This window comes from Triturus cristatus, chromosome 5_1 (assembly GCF_964204655.1).
Source record: "Triturus cristatus chromosome 5_1, aTriCri1.1, whole genome shotgun sequence".
Lineage (NCBI taxonomy): Eukaryota > Metazoa > Chordata > Amphibia > Caudata > Salamandridae > Triturus > Triturus cristatus.
The window spans coordinates 164,964,796-164,984,832 of NC_140587.1; the positions used below are offsets into that span (position 1 = coordinate 164,964,796).

General features: G+C 48.1%; 1 protein-coding gene across 1 annotated transcript in view; it reads left to right on the top strand.

The window, feature by feature from the left end:
• LOC146830525 (prolargin-like) overlaps positions 1–20,037 on the top strand; it is an 82,690-nt gene that overhangs the window by 46,281 nt on the left and 16,372 nt on the right. The gene's annotated exons all lie outside the window — the stretch shown is intronic.

Below are 20,037 nucleotides of genomic sequence, written 5' to 3' on the forward strand. Positions count from 1 at the left end.
CAGCCTAGATGCACCGTTTTGAATGTTCTGTAGTTTCCTGAGATGTTTCTGGGAGACGCCTGCGTAGACTACTTTGCCGTAGTCGAGTCTGCTGCTGATGAGCGTGAGGGCGACCGTCTGTCTGGACCCAGTGGGGATCCATCTGAAGGTCTTTCAAAGCAGGTGGAAAATGTGGAAGCATGATGAGGAGATGGTGTCTATCTATCGGTTCATAGTGAGCGAGTAGTCCAGTATGATGCAGAGGTTTTGTGCATGGTCTGTGGGTATGGGGAGGTGTTCCTAGCGCGGCGGGCCACCAAGAGTCATTGCAAGTGGAGGTGGTGGACCTCAGGATGATGACTTCAGTCTTTTCTGAGTTGAGCTTGAGGCAACTGTCTCTCATCTAGGTAGCTGCTGCTTTTATCCTGGTGCGGAAATTGTTTCTGACGATTGTGGGCTGGTTGGTGAGGATCACCTGGGTGTCGTTGGTGTAGGAGACAATGCTGGGTCTGTGGTTCCTGACGATGGCTGCCAGTGGGGCCATGTAGTCGTTGAAGAGGGTGGGGCTCAGGTAGGTGCCCTGGGGGACTTCACAGCCGACCTCCATGGGTTCTGAGAGGAACGGTGGTAGTCTGACTCACTCTGTTCTACCGTTGAGGCTGGAGCAGATCCAGTCCAGGGCTTTGTCATGGATGTCGGCGTTGTGGAGTCTCATGCTTGGGGTGTGGTGGGAAACAGTGTTGAAGGTGGCTGAGAGGTCCAAGCGGATGAGGGCTGCTGTTTCGTCCCGGTCGAGGAGGGAGCGGATGTCATCGGTGGCGGCGGGGAGGGCGCTATATGTGCTATGGTTGCTTTGAAAGTCGGATTGGGAGATGTCAAGGACATGGTTGGCCATCTCAATGACCTTGGCTGGGAAGGGGAGCAGGGAGATGGGTCTGAAGTTCTTGAGGTCCATCAGGTCGGCGGATGTCTTCTTCAGCAGGGGGTTGATCTCATTGTGTTTCCAGTCATCCAGGAAGGTGGCAATCTCTATGGACCAGTTGATGGTGCAGTGTAGCTCGGGGGCGATGGAGATTGAGGCTCAGTGGAAGATGTGGAGCGGGCAGGGGCCCATGGGGGGTTCCAGAGTGGATGCCCTTCATGGTCTTGAGAGTGTCATTCGTAGTGAGCGATGTCCAGTTGAGCAGAATCTTTTTGGGGGTGGCATTGTTGGGTGCGGTGGTGGCAGGAGTGATGAGAGGGTTCTGCTTGATCTTGTCGCGGAAGTAGGTGCCGAGTTTGTTGAAGAGGGCATGGAAGGGTGGGACTTCTGTGGCCTTGCTGTTGGGCGAAGAGTTCTTTGCTGTTGTGTGCATTGGTAATGATTCTGTCTTGAAGGGACGTTTTCTTTGTAGTTTTGAGGAGGAGGTCGGGTGCGGTGACGGCGGCTTTGAAGGCTGCGTGGGCTTCCAGGGTTCTGTTGTTCCTTCATCTTTTCTCGAGTTGTCTACAGGTATGCCTGGACTCATGGAGGAGGTGAGTGACCTAGCTGGCTTTCTTGGAGTGTTGCTTGCTGGGTGCTTTCTTGAGGGGCGCCAGAGTGGCAGAGTGGCAGAGAAGACGGGGTCAAGCATATGTCCTGCTGAGTGTGTGGGAAAGATGACTAGCTGCTTGAGTCCTACATTTGTGAGGTTCTCCGGGAGGAATTTGGTGTTCTTGTCATTGGGGTTGTCCAGGTGAAAGTTGAGGTCGCTGAGTAGGATTTAATTGGTGGATGTGAGAGTCTGGGGTGCGATGAAGTCGATGATGGTGTCGGTGAAGGGCAGGCGGGGGCCAGGACGTCTGTAGATGAGGGTGGTGTTGGGGTTGGTCTGGACGTGGAAGTGGAGATGTTCCATGGTTGTCGTTGGGTCATCTGAGTGGGTGGTCAGGGTGAGGTTTTTTTTGTGGATGGTGGCGATGCCTCCTCCTGGTTGGTTTGTGCGGTCCTTGCGGGTGATCTTGTAGCCATAGGTGATGGCGGTGGCGATGTCTATGGCTGAGCTGGGGTTCATCCAGGTTTCTATAAGGAAGGCTTTGTTGGGCGAGACAGAGTAGAAGAGTCCCAGATTTCTGTGGCATGTGTGTGGAGGGAGCGCATGTTGAGGAGGATGCTGCTCAGCTGGTCAGGTATGCAGTGGGTCGGCCGGGTGGCGGGAGGAGCTTGAGTGCGGAGGTGGGTGAGGGTGCAGCTGTAGTTTCGGCAGGAGAAAGGAGGCAGGCAGTGTGGTGTCCGGTGTTAAGGGCGTGGTGGTGGTGTCTCCTCTCCTTAATTACTTGCCACTGTTACCAAAGTGTCTGCATCTTAAATGCAGGATGTTTTGGAGTTGTTAAACTGCCTTGACAATTATCATGCATGGATATTATTTAAGAGTAGCAGGAGGCAGAAATTGCTACCCGTAGTTGTTCTGTGGGGCCTCTGGCGCTGTACTTCCTACTGCTGCTCTCAATGGGCTTAAAGATATCTGCCTGAACAGTAAGTAAGCAGGCTCTTAAAGGCATGCTTATTTTCAATACCATTCACTCCTTAACCTTTCCACAGTTTCTCAAGAGCAGATGGATGAGTTGGGGTCTAATAGTGTGACAAGGGGGCTAGCTTGTGACATCTTAGAAAGTAGAAGATAGCATGACGCCATTTTCAATGCCCCTGGAATTTTGGTGCAATGGCATCAGTGTTTTCAGATTGTGTTTAGTCCACACTCAGAGGACAGAATCTGTTCTCCCATTGATCATGCTACATGGTAAGTCTGTCTACCGCGGAGATGTCTCAGCATGGGCTCTTTTGGACCCATCGGCTTTTTTGACACAGTCAGAGGTCGATAGGGGTGCTCCTAGTCTATCCAGGATACAGTTCTCTCTGCACAAGCACCATCAGGGGGTGTTCTCACACTTTGCACCTCCTTATTTCTAACCACTGAGAATCTCCACAGGGATGTTTAACTTGTACTTTGATCTGGTTGCGAAGCTCTTCCGCCCTTGGACTGTCACCTGTACAGGTCCTCAAACTCTCATCTGTCGAAAGGCTGAAGATAATCCTTTTCATGAGAGCACACTGGCAGTTCTAAACTGGACGCGCTGCAGTTGCCTCAATTTGATGAAAAAGTGACAGAGATAATGGGGAACACAGATCTTTGGGATCCTGTGGATTGGCCTGTAAGCAGCGGTGAGCCTGAGTCAGTTTAACTGGTCAAGAGTCTGGTTTGTAAACTATACAGAGATTGACAGGGTCACTTCTGGATCTTTTTTCCAAATTCAGGTCCTCCCCAGGATTATTCTCTGTAGAGCCATGAAAGACCTGCCAACACACGCACCCATACATGAACTTTCCCCCCGGTCGCACTAGCACCGGATCAGGAGCGGTGTAGACCCTGCCGGACTTTGGTGCTTCCCGCTGGACCTGTCTCTCTTGGTGAGCTAGGTAGGGAATGTACAGACGGCAAGAATAAAGCATTTCTGCTACAGAGTGGCAGACAAAGCTCTCTGTTTTAAAGTTTACTCAATTAATCAAAGTACAGAAATGCAGAGGCTGTGCCATGAATGTGAGATCAATAAGCATTTAATTCATAGAAATGACAGCAATACTCAGTAGCGCTCCGACTCCAGCATAGATTCGTCTTCAAAGGATTGGGGAAAGGGACTCTTAGCATGAAGAAATCACACTCTTTTAACGCTTTAGACAAAAGCTTCACACATTTACTACATTAGCACATGATTCACCTGCTCACAATGAATAGAAATAAAGCAGACCAGCCGCTGCAACAGAATACATTCAAAGGTTTCCTCCCTGTTCTAATACATGGAGTTCTAGTGTTCACAGAATCTGCTTTCAGTGCATGAAATGTTACATAATATGCTGTTCAGCCTGGGCAGTGGCTCTGTCTGTTGGCCTTTGCAGATGTGTGGAGCTTAATTCACGAAGTATTCAAAATTCAGAAGCCCAAAAGGAAATATGTCTGTGCCCCCCCCCTTTCTTTTCTGAATTCACAGGTTCTATGTCTCAGGACAGGTTGTTTCTGTATCGCGCGCGTGGTCAATCAAGCCTTGTCCCAGAAGCGCACAGTCTTTCCAAGACATATATTTAGGCTTCCTTGCACAGAAGCACCAAGCAAGACCTGCAGCTTCTTCTTCCTCAGACAGGGGCTATGGGGGGGCTTTTATGTGTTTTGTTTGCTTCAATTTGTAACAGTTTGCAGGTTCCATTGCGACCTACATGGAACTTCTTGAAGTTCTACAAACCCCAGCTAAATTCACAGGGAGTCCACATGTCTGTCCTCGAGAGGTTTACGGCCTTTGTCCCGAAACCAGGGATTTGACATCACCACCTAACACTTAATCAGTCCTTTCGCATTCCAGCTCAAACCACAGATTGAAGAAGAACACAGCATATGAGAGGATGAGATGGGATTGTTGTCCCACCACCTGATCCAAATGGTTGCTACAAACATTCAACTTCTCTTGAATGTTCTCAACAGTGAATGCATACTTAATTAGCAGGACAGCATTGCAACCCTTGTAGACACATTTTCAGTCTCTACCCCATGAAAATGTTTCTAAGGAACTTACAGGGTGTGTGGGTTTTCCGTGGTCTGTCCCTCAGAAAGTTTGTATAGATCTGGACTTCCAACTGGTCTCTCTTTCGGTCACAGAAAAGGTGATAGTTTATAAACACTTCAGGGGTGAACCACGCACACGTCTACAGGGCTTGTGTGATGGCACCTCCAGAGACGGTGAGGACGAAGATTTAGGGGGCCTGCAGAGACAGGTTTAGGGGACCCTGCGGGGACAGTTCCAGCGTAAACCAGAGGAGGCAGATGCAGCTGGAATAGCCATTGCCTGTGCTTCCTTGGCGACCCTAAAGACACAAAGCCAGGGGCAGATGGAGGAGAGGCAACTCTCAAAGACGGAGGCAGGGTGAGTTTGAGGGGGACACAGCCGGGATCAGTTGGTGGGGGCAGAGGAAAGTGAAGTATCCAGGGCCAGGAGTGACCTGTGGACAGGACTCCAGCATTGCAGACAGGCGACACAGGGATGGAAGTGGACCGGGTATAGAGATTCGGGGGCGGTCTGAGGAGCCACAGGTGGCCTGGGGAGACTGTGCCAGGAGCAGCCAGTGGAAACACTGAAGAGATGACCTCAAGAAGGTCTCTCAGCCTCACCGACCACGGGACGTGGCAGCAGCCAATGCGAGATACAAGATTATTTTTGTCTATGTTCATTCAAAGAGGAGGTGCAGTCTGACAAGAGATGTGCAGCTGGGCAGGAGACATACAACCAGACACACAGCTAGACAGGGATGTTCAGCTGGACAGGAGACATACAACCAGACGCGAGACACACAGCTAGACAGGGATGTGCAGCTGGACAGGAGACATACAACCAGACGCGAGACACACAGCTAGACAGCGATGTGCAGCTGGACAGGAGACATACAACCAGACGCGAGACACACAGCTAGACAGGGATGTTCAGCTGGACAGGAGACATACAACCAGACGCGAGACACACAGCTAGACAGGGATGTGCAGCTGGACCGGAGACATACAACCAGACGTGAGACACACAGCTAAATAGGGATGTGCAGGTGGATAGGAGACATACAACCAGACGCGAGACACACAGCTAGACAGGGATGTGCAGCTGGACAGGAGATATACAATGAGACACACAGCCAGACAGGGATGTGCAGGTGGACAGGAGACATACAACCAGACAAGGGATGTGAAGGTGGACAGGAGACATACAACCAGACGTGAGACACACAGACAGACAAGGATGTGTGGTGCAGATCAGGTTCTTCAATTCCCCTCTACTTCCACGGACGGAATGATTTCACAGTCACACGCACATGCACACATCATACGCTGGTGGGGCCCATACACCAACATTCATTCTATCAATCTATCCGTGCCTATAAAGGGAAACATCAGCTCCGAACCAAACTGCTTTCCTTGATGGAAGAACCACTTTCCCTGAATCACCCCAACAATCCTTCCGTCAAATAGGTCGATCGAATCATTTAGTTGCTTAGTTTGACAACACCTTAACACTCTAAATTATGCAATTAAACATTTTAATGAAATAATCACCCGACACATTAATTCAAACAATAGTTTCTTTTATCTCAATCAAATGCATGTTAAAAGCCTAGTTAATGCAATATCATCTTTGTCATATTTACCTATTCTGGCTAAATGTCGTTTTCTAAGTCAGAACTGGTCCTCAGAATTTGGTCAGAGTTCTTGCTCAATCATATGGCGTCACCGTTCTCTCCGTCAGCGTCGGGACCTCTGATCATCAGTTCAAGAAGTGGCGCTAATATCTCTCTAGTCTACCAATATTTATACTAAAATTTACATGTACAATGTTTCTTTTCCCCATTCTCGTGATTCTGATTGGTCAGTTTGAAATTGAAGTCCGGATCTCACAGCAACATTCGCAAAAGTTCCCACCTGCTAAAAGTTCCAAATTGCTAATTATGAATAGCGAAGTTCATAGTAACAACTTTGTTTCAACAGGACATGACCCTGATAAATATTTCAAGTTCGTCCTGTACATGTCCGGTTCATCATTTTAGAGTTTGATAATAATTCATTTTTCTTCACGTTCAGGGGCATTTGGCACTCATCCCAGAGTAGTCTTCATGGACATGGCATGACAGGTCAAATCGGGGACACGGCTGATGTCAGTGTAAACGCCTTTCTCCATTGTATAACTTGGGAAGACATCTATTACTGCTAGGCTTCAGTCGGCGGCCATGTTTTGGTAGGCCACAATAGTCAACTTAAGCAAAGAAATACAAAATCGTAATTAATACATGGCAATAATTAAAACAGTGTTATTCCCCTGCTAATACCCATATGTGTGTGCATTTATCTAGCCATATGCAACATCTAAAGCCATTAGTGCATGTTTATTTAAAGCGCAAATCACAATAACATCACATAAGCAACGTTTATTTCATTAATATGCGTACTGGCTTAGTTCACTTATTATTTTAGCCATGCAGATGCATTCCCACGAATATTTCTTCTATTAATAAGGTTGGTTAATTAAACACTTCAAACAATTAATCATTATAATTAATTTTCTAGTTATTTTAATATAGACATATGAAAAATAGAGTAGGTATCTAAAATAAAAGTATTATACCTGCTCCAGCAATCCCCCCTTTGGTGATTTTATCACCACAGAATCAAAACCCAAAAAATTTCAATTTTTCCCCTTTTACGGAAATTCTAAATGTTTTCTTGCTCAGATTTTATAATCTTGTTTCTTCTTCATCTTCTCTTTTTGCTTCTATATACATACTCTCCCTCCATTCTTCTAATTCTATTTCTTGTGGATCTCTTTCTGGTTTCTTTTCTCTCCTTTTTATATTTTCTCGTCTGATTTTCTTCTTATTTCTTCTATATCTACAACACATACATCCCAGTCTAAGAATCAGTAATGCAAAAATTACACACGTTAGTGGAAATAATATTTTACCAATAATGGTACTACCTATATTAGCTATAAACAGCCTCATGCATCAAGCCAAAATCCAGTCGGTAAAATACAGAATCGCAAAAATCACCCGTTAGCGATTAAAAAATACCTACTTCAAATGCATGAACCCAAAATGTGAGCAAATAACGAATCACAAAAAATAAATCCGCCAAAATACCGAATCGCTAATAAACAAAATGCAAAATTACCGAATCGCTAAATACAGAATTAGCAGATACCGAAATCACTATTAGCTCCCGGAAAGTGCCAATAGCAAATAACGAATCGCACCCCAATGCAACAACAGTCGCTAATAACGAAAATCCCAAAAATCGCTATTTTGCCAGAGCTAAATAAGGGGAATCAAAACCTGGAGGTAAAGTTAAAAAAAAAAAAAATGCGAATCCAAAAAAAAAAATCAACATGTGCAACTGATTGAGGCAATCACAAAACCCTTAAATGTGGCCCAGGAGACCCTGTTGGCTCCCACAAAATGGCTGCCCTCTACGTGCTTGCAAGGAGGATGCGTATCAATGCAGCAGGACAGCGCAGGAGAAGGGTCCAGGAGCGAGTTTTCAGACTGCGCATAACCTTGCTCGGGCAGAATGAGGACGAGGTGTACGAGAAGTATCGCCTCAATCGTACAATGATCATGCGCCTGATTGCAGACCTGGAACCATTACTGCAGCACCAGACACACCGGACCAATGCAATCCCTGCGCACGTTCAGGTCCTATGCAGCCTGCACCTACTGGCCTCAGGGAGTTTCCAGGGGGTAATTGCGGTGGCCGGAGGCGTATCGCAAAGCGCACTGTCACGCTTCTTCAAGAAATTCCTAGATGCCATACTGACAATGCTACACACCCACATCAGCTTCCCCACAACCCCACAGCAGTTGGACCGCACCAAACAGGCATTCTACCAGGTGGCACAATTCCCACATGTAATTGGATGCATCGACTGTACGCATATCCCCATATGTCCACCCGCACCAAATGAGTACATATTCCGGAACCGCAAGTCATACCACTCAATCAACGTGCAGGTTGTGTGCGATGCCAATCACATCATAACGGACCTAGTGGCACAATTCCCGGGGAGCACACACGACTCCTACATCTTCCGCCACAGTGGAATCCACAGACGTCTAATCAACGGAGAATTTGGAGAGGGACTGCTTGGTACGTAAAAATTACACTTCCCCACACCAACACCACACATGTATGTACATCACCAATGCTAAGTCTTCGCTTCTATCTTCTAGGTGACAGTGCTTACGCCCTGCGTGAATACATACTCACCCCATACATCAATCCAGCAACCCCACAGGAACATCGCTACAACGCTGCACACATAAGCACTAGGAATGTCATAGAGAGGACATTTGGGATTCTGAAGAGTCGCTTCAGAATCCTACATAAGACTGGCAGCGCCTTGCTATACAAACCTGAAACATGCTGCCGGATAATTGCTGTATGTGCAATGCTGCACAACATTGCGACCAGAAGGGGGATACCCATAGAGGTGGACAGGAATGACGACCACCGGGATGACCAACCACCCGCCCAACACCGACAGGCACACGTCCCTAACACAGCAGAGGGCCATAGGAGGCGGACATACATCATGCAACATCATTTTTGAAACAGGTGAGAATGAAACATTACAAGTTTGTTTGGGGTGCAACTGTTTAATGCACAGTAGCACTGAGGTATGTGCAACAAAACTAGCTATGTAAATTATGCTCCAATTGCATAAAGGAAAATCAAATGTGCCTTAAAGTCTCGCCTGTGCATACTCAGAAAGTGGATGTCCATGGTTGCCCCACCATGGTCCTGTATGCATGTTCAACTGTCTAGTGGCGCTTGCCACGTACCCCAAGCCTCCGCTCAGGTGTCTCCAATGCCTCACCACGGCCTGTCCCCGTGGATGCCCGCGAACTGCGGCGCCTGGTGCTGGCCTCTGCCAGTGACACGCTGCTGACACTGGAGGCAGCCTCACTAGCGTCATCCCCCCCCAAAGCCGCAGCACTGCATGTGCTGCTCTGTAAGTGTTCCACAGCAGTGGTCAACTGCCCCAGTGCCTTTGCCACATCCCCACAGAAGTGCCCAAGGTCGACCTGCAAGGACACAGTGCGGCGTGCCAACACTGCGGTACTGTTGCTGTGGCACGTGATAGCCTTAGTAGCGGCAGCGGAACGCAACAATTGCTGTCGGCGCCTCCTCTTCTGGCACTCATGGCCCTCCCTCATGGCACTAGTGAGCTCTTGTATATCTTCCCTGAGGTGAGCATTGCCCTCTGCCACCACAGTGCTCATGTCCCTGACCGCCGTGCCCATGGCCGTTACTGCGGCAGTCATGGCTCGCATTTCACGAGCAAGGTGCACGATGTTGGTGCTGATGGTTGCCATGTGGCGGCTCTGCACGCGCTGTACAGACAGCATCCTCTCCTCAATGCCAGGAGTGTGTTGGAGATCCAGGTTGCCTGAGGAGACCGAACGTTGGCGAGACCTGCGCCGCTGTGTTAGCCTGGCGCGTTCAGGTGGTGCATCAGGTGGTGTGATGGCGCGCTGACCGTGTCCCGTTTGTGTGGTGGGTGTTACCATCACCGGCAGGGGCGCAACCTGGGACCTGCGCCGCGGCGCTTTGGTGGCTGTCGTGGCAGCAGCTGGTGTGGCTGGTGCTGGTGCTGGTGGTGCTGGTGCTGGTGTTGCTGGTGCTGGTGGTGCTGGTGGGGTGGCAGGTGTAGGTGATGTGAGGGCATCCTGCGCTGTCTCCAGGTCTGAATCAACCGGTGTTTCGGAGATTATCAGCTGGCCGCTGTCATCGGAATCCCCAGGTGATGCATCTGTGTGTGAAACAGTGCATGGTTAGTGGGATAGTTAGACCTACGTAGTGTTGTACACATACATGTCCCTCTGTGATCCACTAAATATACTGTCTATACCCAGCTTCTACTGATCTGGTGAATGGTAATTGAATTTACCCCTGTACATGCACACTGGGCTGAGTAGACTACAACTCCCATGATGCACTAGTGTTAGGAGTAAAGCTGTGTGTTGCAAAGCTGCATGCACACTCAGATCCAGCTGGGGGCCTGGAATAGGATTTACGCTATGCTGGGTATGGCAACAGGCATGCATCTTACCTTGGGCACTTGTGGCTGCGCCGGACGTGTCCATCTGGGTCACTCCCACGACGGCTTCCCGCTCAATTGTTCCTTCCACCAGCTCCTCCAGGGCAGTGTTAGCCTGGACCGTGGAAGGGCCGCCTCCCGTTCTGCTTGCGTCCCGGAGCCTCTCTGCTATCCTCTCCTTCGCACGCTTCCGCAGGTCGTACCACCTTTTTTTAGGTTGTCGATGCTGCGGGGCGTCACACCTACTGCATTCACCCTCTCGCGGATGCGCAGCCATATGCGGCGCTTCTCCGCCTCAGGCACCTTGAGGGACAGCTTGCCGAAGAGGCGATCGTGCTTGCTCGAGACTCCCTCAATTAGGTGCTCCAGCTCCCTGTCGGAGAACTTGCGCTTGCGCTTGCGCGCAGCCTCAGCGCTGGATGGGGCTTCCTTCTCCATGGATGGTGTATTTTAGCAGATGGAACAGTCTGTGTGGCTTCAGTCTGCACAGGCAGTCTGCAGTCAGTGCTCCTGTTTGCTCCTCTGTTGATGCAATGAGGGTGGGGCTGCTGTATTTCCTGGTTGGTGATGTCATCTGCACGTTCCCGGTGCGACGCGGTCATTTGCGATTTCGCTAATACCGAATTCGCTATTTGCTAATTCGGTATTACCGAACTCGCTATTAGCTAATCGGAGTTTGCATGCCCCGCTATTGTATAATCGGTAAAAATAGCGATTTTTAAGGAATCGCTAATAATTACCGAATCTGTTGATGCATGCCCAAAAGCGATTCCTTAATAACGATTCCTTATTTCTCGCTATTAAGGAATCGCTTTTGGTTTGCTTGATGCATGTGCACCAAAATTCTTAATAGCAATCATCTTATTAGCAACTTTAGTCCAAATACTTTCAGCTTCCAGTGGTACTATTTCATCATGCAATTCAGTAATATTTTTGATATAGACTTTTAGATCTTTGCTTTCGTCAGGTATGTAAGTGCAACAATGTTGAACTTTCAGCATTCCTCAGACTCCACCCTCTTTTGCCAATAAGATATCAAGGGCAAGTCGATTTTGCATTACCATAGCACGCAGGGCAACCATCGCAGTATTTACCAAAAAAAAGCCTCCAGCGGTGCTTGTTGACAAGCGATCCACTACTGTTGACAGTTTTCGAATATTATATGCATTCAAAGATATTCCCACTGCTGGTATCAAAGCTCCAAAGATATCACCTACAATTTCTGCCCAAGTTTCTCTTCTACTGCGCATTAGTAGGTTAGTTTGTCCAGTGTTTTCTACTCTATCCATGTGAAAGATTTTTGGAAAGACCAGGCCAACATAACATGTGCCATACCAATGGTCTGGCAACCTACAGTAAGCCTTGTTCCCACAAATGTAATATAATCCAGGAAAGACTGGATCTTCTCCACCTTTAAATCCCCATCCGGTTGCAATAAAGTATGTATCATGGCACTCACTAGTCCCTATGAAATAGTAATCATACTGGGATCTCTCTCTTGTAATACATAGTTTGCCTTTCTGTGGTGCATCTATAGCCATTGTTGGACTGGCTCCATTCTTCAGCTCCTTTTCTTTCTCAATGTCCCACATTGTTTCACTCATTTTCTTTTCTTCTGCATTCTTGTGCATGTTTAACCTTCTTCCCTCAACCATGTCTAGGAATGTTTTCTCTTCTTCCTTCAAACTGCATGTTAGATTGTTTCTAAAAACATATTCTAATCTTAATTCTGTGGTTTCTATAAAAATCTCACCTAAAACGTTAGCTTCTTTAGCAGGATTCAGTTCTTTATTCATAGGCAATTGCCCAAGAATGTTATCTATATTTGACATATTATAGTCTAATTTCCCTAATTGATAAAATATACTAATTAGCACACTACATGTAATTCCATACGTAGCTGGAAGGTGATGATAAGTCACTCCTTCTGAAACAGAGGCAGGTAATTGCATGCAGACGTAGCAATCCCTTACATCCATTGTCTTTACGTATTCATACAACAATTTTGAAAACACATTGCTAGAAAAATTATTCATAGACCTATCCTTATGTATATGTACATTGCTGGTTCTAGTTGGAACTACCTTCTGGGAACTTTTCTCTATGTTAGTCATATTCTCAGTATGTCCCCCTAATGTGTCTATTGTTACTTTGAAAGAGATCAGTAGAGCAAGCACGCTCCAAAGAAGCATTAATAGTCCTGTACAACAGTAACACATCTTGCACCATCTTCTCATGAAGGTACATCTACTCTTGTTATCTTCTGTGTTAGCCATCTTGTTAATTTGACCGTGTCTTTTGACTTAGCCTCTTCTACTCCACTACTGTACTTCTAGGGCAGCAAGTACCCAACAGGTTATTACAGTCTGTTAGTTTCTATTTTCACTCTTTTCACTTTCTTTCCCAAATGACTTCTTTGGATTTACTCAGTCTGGCCTCTCATCACTTTTCACTCCCTCCTCATCATCAAAATGCAGAAATTCCTGAATATCCGCTTCTTCTCCAATATCGGACAAGATAACTCTCAGGATTCCTACTGTTTCTTCTTCTTCAACCACTCTCAGTAAAGTCTCCTCTGGATTTCCTTGACTGTCTGCCTCTTCTCCTTGTTCCGGCAGTGCCACATACGTCCATTCTGGTGACTTATACTTCTGGTTTGGTTTTCTTATTCTTTTGTTTTCTTATGATATCTCTGGTTCTCCTTCTTTTGCTTGGTTCTGACTTGACACTTCGTTCACCTGTTCAGCTTTCGAGGGGTTAACTCGTGTCAGTCGATATCTCAGTCTCTTTATCTTGTTGGGCCAAAGGTCTCCTTTAGCATTTCTCTTTTGTTTTCCTTCTTTATTGTTTTTCTCTCCGATCCAAGTTCTCTTTCTCAAAACTCGACCTTCATGTATCTCGTTCTCACTTTCTTCAGATTCTGTTTCAGTTGCCTCTTTTTCACCAACAGCTTCTTTTTCCACCTGTTGAGATTGCCCTACTTCTGTCCCTCCTAGGGTCTCCGACACGCAATCTTCCTGCTGTCTACTTGTCCCTTCACCTAGCTCAGTGTTGGTGGTCCCTACACCTCCTCGGGGGTTTTCCGCAGAAATCTGTCCCTCTCTTTCTATTTCTGTCCCTTCTTCCTCTTCAATGATTATCTCAGGTGGAATTTCTCCAACTTTCTCATTTGGTGTAAATGTCACTTCTGTTGGAATGTTCTTTTCTTTTCTTTCTTTCTTTTTGTATTCGTTACTGGTAGTTGGGATTTCAGGCACTTCTCCAGAATCTGGACTTGTCTCTGGAGTCTGCAGTGTTCTTTTCAGGATTCCTCCTTGTGGGATTAAGGCCGCTCTTGGCCCACTCTCCCCCCTTTTCAGGATTTCTTTTTGTCTTTGCAGTCTCCTTATCTGAATCGTCACTTGATTCTGATTCATCAAAGTATTCTTTTCCAATGCCGTCACCTGGATGTGGAACTCTCAGGGTGTGACTTGCATGTATCCAGTTTTTCACTCCAGCACACTTCACAGCAGTCGTTGTGGTCAGGACGACTTGCCTTGGCCTCCCCCACCTTGAAACCAAGCAATTTCTTCTCCTGTGGACCTTTATTCTCACCCATTCCCCTGGGCTTAAATCATGGGCAGGTTTCCTTTCAAGTGTGGTGGCATCCGCTCCAACCTGGTGAAACACAGAATGGACTGCGTCAGCCAGGCCTTTACAGTAATCCAAAATCATGTCATCAGTTATAGTCATCAACTTGTTGACTGGTACAAACACATGCCTCATGGCACGTCCCATAATGATCTCATGGGGACTCAAACCTGTTGTTCTGTCTGGAGTAGACCTAATCGTCATCAAGACTAGAGGCAAGACATCAGGCCATTTCATTCCTGTGGCTAAACACATTTTCCCAATTCTGTTTTTGATGGTACCATTCATTTGTTCAACCACACCAGAAGCCTCTGGTCGGTAGGCACAATGCAGCTTCTGTTGTACACTCAGTGCTTCACAGATCAATCCCATGATTTCATTATAAAAGTGTCCTCCTCTGTCTGATTCAATGGTCACTGGGAACCCGAACCTTGGGATGAACTCTCTTAACAATAGCTTAGCTACTGTTATCCCATCATTTCTTCTTGTCGGGAATGCTTCCACCTACCTGGAGAACAGACAGACTATTACCAGGACATACCCAGGGCTCGAGTCGGGGTACCACGCGGGTGGACGGCGTCCCCCCACTTATTTTTACCAGGTTTTCCGGGTGGACGCCGTCCCCCCTGCCCAAAAGCTGGACAGCATTGTGTGAGCAGAGAGCCCGGGTCGGAGGGAAGTTTCCCGTAAATTACCAAAGATATCCTAATATTTGTAATTGGAGACTTTAAGAGGCACCGGTGGTGTGTGCAGGCTGGAGTGATTGGGAGGCGGAGCGAGCAGGCGTTGGCGGTTAACGCTTGGAATGTGTGTCCTTCTGTATCTTGTGAGCACTTCGTTGTGCAACTGGGGCACCCCCTCGGGGGAGTGGGGGGGAGGGGGGGGTTGCAAAGGACATCGAGGACCAGACCAGGGGTAGCAGTGCTGTGAAATGCCCCGTCATCTAAAGGCATATGAATACTCATGAGATTCCTGTTGTGACGTCACTTCCGGTGACAGCGTCCCCCCACTTCTTTTCATGCGATTCCTGTTGTGACGTCACTTCCGGTGACAGCGTCCCCCCACTTCTTTTTTTAGGACTTGTGCCCTGGACATACCTCAATCTGTTGACTTGGGGCATTTCAATGAAATCTATCTGCATTCTGGTGAAGGGTCCTCCCTCTCTGCCTATTGTACCTAGGCTCACTACTGTTTTCTTTCCAGGATTGTATTGCTGACATATCAGGCATCTTTGACAGGGACTCTCTGCTATCAACCTGAATTTCGCATTGTACCAGGTCTGCTTAAAGGCTCTTATCATGGCATCCCTTCCTAGGTGTCCTTGGCCATGATACATCCGTGCCATGGTTGACATCATGCTGTTTGGCATGACTGGTCTTCCATCTCTATAGACCCACACATGGTCTTTTTCCCTTGGTGCACAGCCTGCTTTTACCCATTCCCTCATTTCCTCATCTCCTGCTTCATCCTGCAACTGCTTCACTTCTTCCCATGTTCCTACAACGTTAGTAAACATTAAGGAGCAAGAAGACATTTCCTTTTCCTTTGACCGATTAATGGAGTATTGGTTCCTAGCACAGTACTGTGCCATGTCATTTGCAAAATGGTTCCCGGTAGTGATGTAATCACTACCTTGACTATGAGCAGCATATTTTACAACAGCCAGTTCTTTGGACAGCTGTATCGCCTCAAGCAATTTCCCAACCACTTCTGCATTCTTTATAGGAGTTCCACTTGAGGTCAGGAAACCTCTCTGTAGCCAAAGCTGGCCAAAGTCATGGACAACTCCGAAGCCATACTGGCTGTCAGTCATCACAGTCACTCTCACATTCCTTCCAATTTTGCAGGCCTTTGTTATTGCCACTAATTCTGCCACTTGAGCGGATTTAACTCCTTTCAAGGGTGATGCTTCTACAACTCTTGAAACTGTGCATACTGCATATGCTGCACTCAACACACCTTCATCCGTTCTCAGGCAAGATCCATCCACAAAAAACACATAATCACTTTCAGGCAGTGTCAGATCTCTTATGTCTGGTCTGGGTTTTGTACAGTAATCAAGCACATCCAGGCAATCATGATCAATTTCATCTCTTACCTCCACACTTTCAGCATCTGGCAACAACGTTGCTGGATTCACATTCACACATCTCTCAAGACTCACATTTGATGCACCTAGAATGACTTTCTCATATTTAGTCAGCCGACTATGTGACATGAACTGTGTCCGGCTCCTTGTTAAAAGGATTGCCACATCATGAGGTACGAACACTCGCAATGGATATCCCATTACGATTCCCTCACTTTGCTCCAGACTTCGACATGTAGCAGCTACTGCTTTCAGGCATCCTGGCAATCCCACAGCTACTGGGTCAAGTGTTGATGAGAAGTAAACAACTGGTCTCCTCAATTGTCCATGTTTCTGAATTAACACTGAGAGTGCACATCCATTTCTCTCGCTGCAGTACAGCTCAAACTCTTTCTCATAGTCTGGCATACCTAGGGCAGGTGCTTCACATAGCCTGTTCTTTAATTCTCTGAATGCTGCTAATTCTTCTTTGTTTAACTCAAAAGGGTCCTTTACCTCACTTTTTGTAAATTTTATCAATGGCTTGGCAATCAGGGAAAAATTACTTATCCACTGACGACAATAGCCAACCATTCCCAAAAACATTCTTACTTCTCTTTGTGTCATCGGTGCTCTCATTCCTCTAATGATCCTGATTCTGTCTATGGTCACTTTTCTCAGGCCTTTCTCAATATTATGTCCTAGGTACTGGACTTCTTTCTTGCAAATGGGGAAGTAGATTAGAGTACAAGTTGCACTGACAGGGGCACTCGGGAGGCTGGGTGCAGGGCGCTTTTGAGCCGTCAGCGCTCAATGGATTGCAATGGAGAAGCTCAAGAACGAACAAAGGCTGCAAGCTCGGGGACGAAGATTCTTCAGGAGCGACCACCACTTCGAGAGGTAAGTTGGGTAGTTGAAGGATAGGCAGGCACCCAGGAGTTGGGCACATGGAGCCGCAGGGCGCCGGGTGCAGGGGTGCCTTTTGGTGTCGGGAAATCTTAACCTCTGCTGGTCACGTTTGGAGGGGTCCCTGGTTCTGAGGCTGCAGGCGTCGCCAGGAGCGTCGAGGTGGGTCCTTGGGTGCTGGATTCGGGGTCACAGTCGCCGGGGGGACGTCCTCATGGTCTTTGTCCACTCTGGCACAGGCCAGGCTTGGCGGGTGCAGAGTGTTCAGGGTTTGCGGTTCCTGGCTGATACCAGGGGTCAGTTACTTGCTTTGAGCAGTACCACTGCTCGTGGGAGTCCCAGGTAGTCAGACTCACAAGACAGTCAGGTCCTCCAGGGTTTTTGAGGTTGCTGACCACTGGAGATGCCGGGGTTTAGCAGGAGCAGGTTCGACGGTCGACAGGCCAGTAGGACTGGGGCCAAAGTAGTTGGTGTCTTCCTCTTTTTAGCAGCTGCACGGCAGGTCTTCTTGTTTCTTGTTCTTTCTTGTTTCGGAATCTGGATCTGAGGAAGGAAGGTTCATGGTGCCCCTAAATACTAAATTTAGGGGTGTTACAGGTAGGTAAAGGGCAGGGACCAATCATCCTGCCACTCTCCTGTGGGAGGGGGGGCAGTAGCCTAGTCCTGATTGGGCAGGGTTTCCCATCTTCAAGATGGCGAGAGCCCAGAGATGTGCTTCACCTCGCCTCCCCCACCTGAGGGGTGGGGTTGGCAGAGGCTTGCACACCCCCTTTCCTTCCTTGGGGTTTCCAGCCAGTCTTCCCGCCAGAGTGGGGGTCAGAACCGGGAGGGGCCAGTTGCTGAGTACAGCAAGTGGCCTGGAGAAGCTCACAAAAGGCGGCATGCCTTTGAAGCTTCCCCTGCCCATCCTGGGGGAGGAGACCTAGCACCTCGCACAGTATGTGCATTGTTGCAGGCCCAGGAGAGCGGGGGCTCTCCACCCAGGGGTCCAGCAACATGCCTGCTGGGTGGAAGCCTAGGCAGCCCCTCAGACAAGACGTGGATTGTAGGTTAGGTTCAGGGGTCATCTCTAAAATGCCCTCTGTCGTGCATTGTACATTAAATCCCACACTGGCATCAGTGCAGGTTTAATGTGCTGAGAAGTTTGATACCAAACTTCTCAGTCTTCAGTGTTGCCATCATGGTGCTGTGGAGTTCGTGTTGACGATCTCCCAGCACCATATACTCTTAAATGGCAGCACTGCACTTACAGTGCCCAGGAATGGACCTGGGTACTGTAGGGGCACAGGGCTCATGCACCTGTACCCACACCACTGGCATAGGGCAGCCAGCTAGAGGGGTGGCTGATGTATGCCAGGGCAGTGTGTGTTGTGGGCATGGCACACAGGGATGTGTACCATGTCGACTCTCTGTTTTGTTCTGCACCCAGGCACTCAGCCTGCAAGGGCAGTGTGTGTGTGTCAGGGTACATGGCCTCTAAGGCTGGCACAATAAGTGCTGCAGCCCTTAGGGGCCTTCTCTGGTCACAAGGCCATGGATACCTAGTGTACCATTTACCAGGGGTTGACATGTGGCCAAAGATGCCAATTGGGTTTAGGCTTTAACACAGTTTTAGGGAAGGAACATAGGCCCTGGGTACCCGATTGGCAGGAGCCCAGGGCACACCCAGTCAAAGAACATCAGCAATTCAGCAAAAAGTGGAGGCATACCATACAAGAAAGATGGCACTTTGTCACACAAACCCCCCCCCCCCAAACGAAAGGTGATGAGACTAACCTTGCCCTATGGAGTCTTCATTGTCTAAGTGGCTGCATGGGTTTTCACCTCCACTTCAGCCTAGGCTGAGGTTTCCAGTTAATTTCCTGGCAGACATGCAGCAGGTAACTTTTGAGAGACCACTACCTGTTTCAGGCCAGTAACCCCCCCCCCCAGCCTAATGTCACCATAGCCATTGGATGATTAGTGGTACCACTGTCAGTATTGCTCAGGGGAAACCAGTGTGTCTCTCACCATAGTGACACTTGCACCTGTATCTGTAGGTGAGTAGGATCTGCTTCATATGGGTGTTTCGACCTTAGTCTGGCTGTGGCCCTGCTAATCAGGACCCCAGCCTAGCTGCTCCCTCTCTAAAATGGTTTTCATGTACATTAGGTACATTTCTAATTGGATTCTTGAGTGCCTTAAAAGCCCCTAGTATATCCTATACTATGTACCTAGGGCATAGGTACCTCAGAGGCCTACCAGGGGCTGAAGCATGTATTATGTCACCCCTGGGAAGCACTCCAAAATGACACCACAGGTCTGCTACTGCAGCCTGGATACGGTGGTGCCTGCACCCCTTACTGTGGTATAGGCTACCTATATCACTACCATTGCACACACATAAAACCTATAAGTCACTCCTATTGCAGGCCTTAACAATTCTGAAGGCAGAGTGCTTGGTTTTATGTGAGAGGGTGCCCCTGCATGAGCAGAGCCCCTCTGCAGCATTCAGAGTACCTCCTCTGATGCTGTTTGTGGTGCAGCCTGACCATCTACTCTTAAGTGCATTATAACCTCGCGGTAAATGCCAACTTTGGACTGGCTGCACGGAAACATGTCGTGTTTGGTGTCAAACACTTTGGAATACTACCACCCCGCCAGTTCTGGCAGCGGGGGTAGCATTCCACCCTTCTAGAGGGAGAGACATGTTCACACTGGTCTACCCAGTAAAGACTTTCAAAAGCCCTGGCATCACAAAATGGATGCCAGTGCCACAGACAGGGTTCTGGCCTCCTACTGCTGACTGAAACTCCGTCAGGGGAGGCCTGGACAAT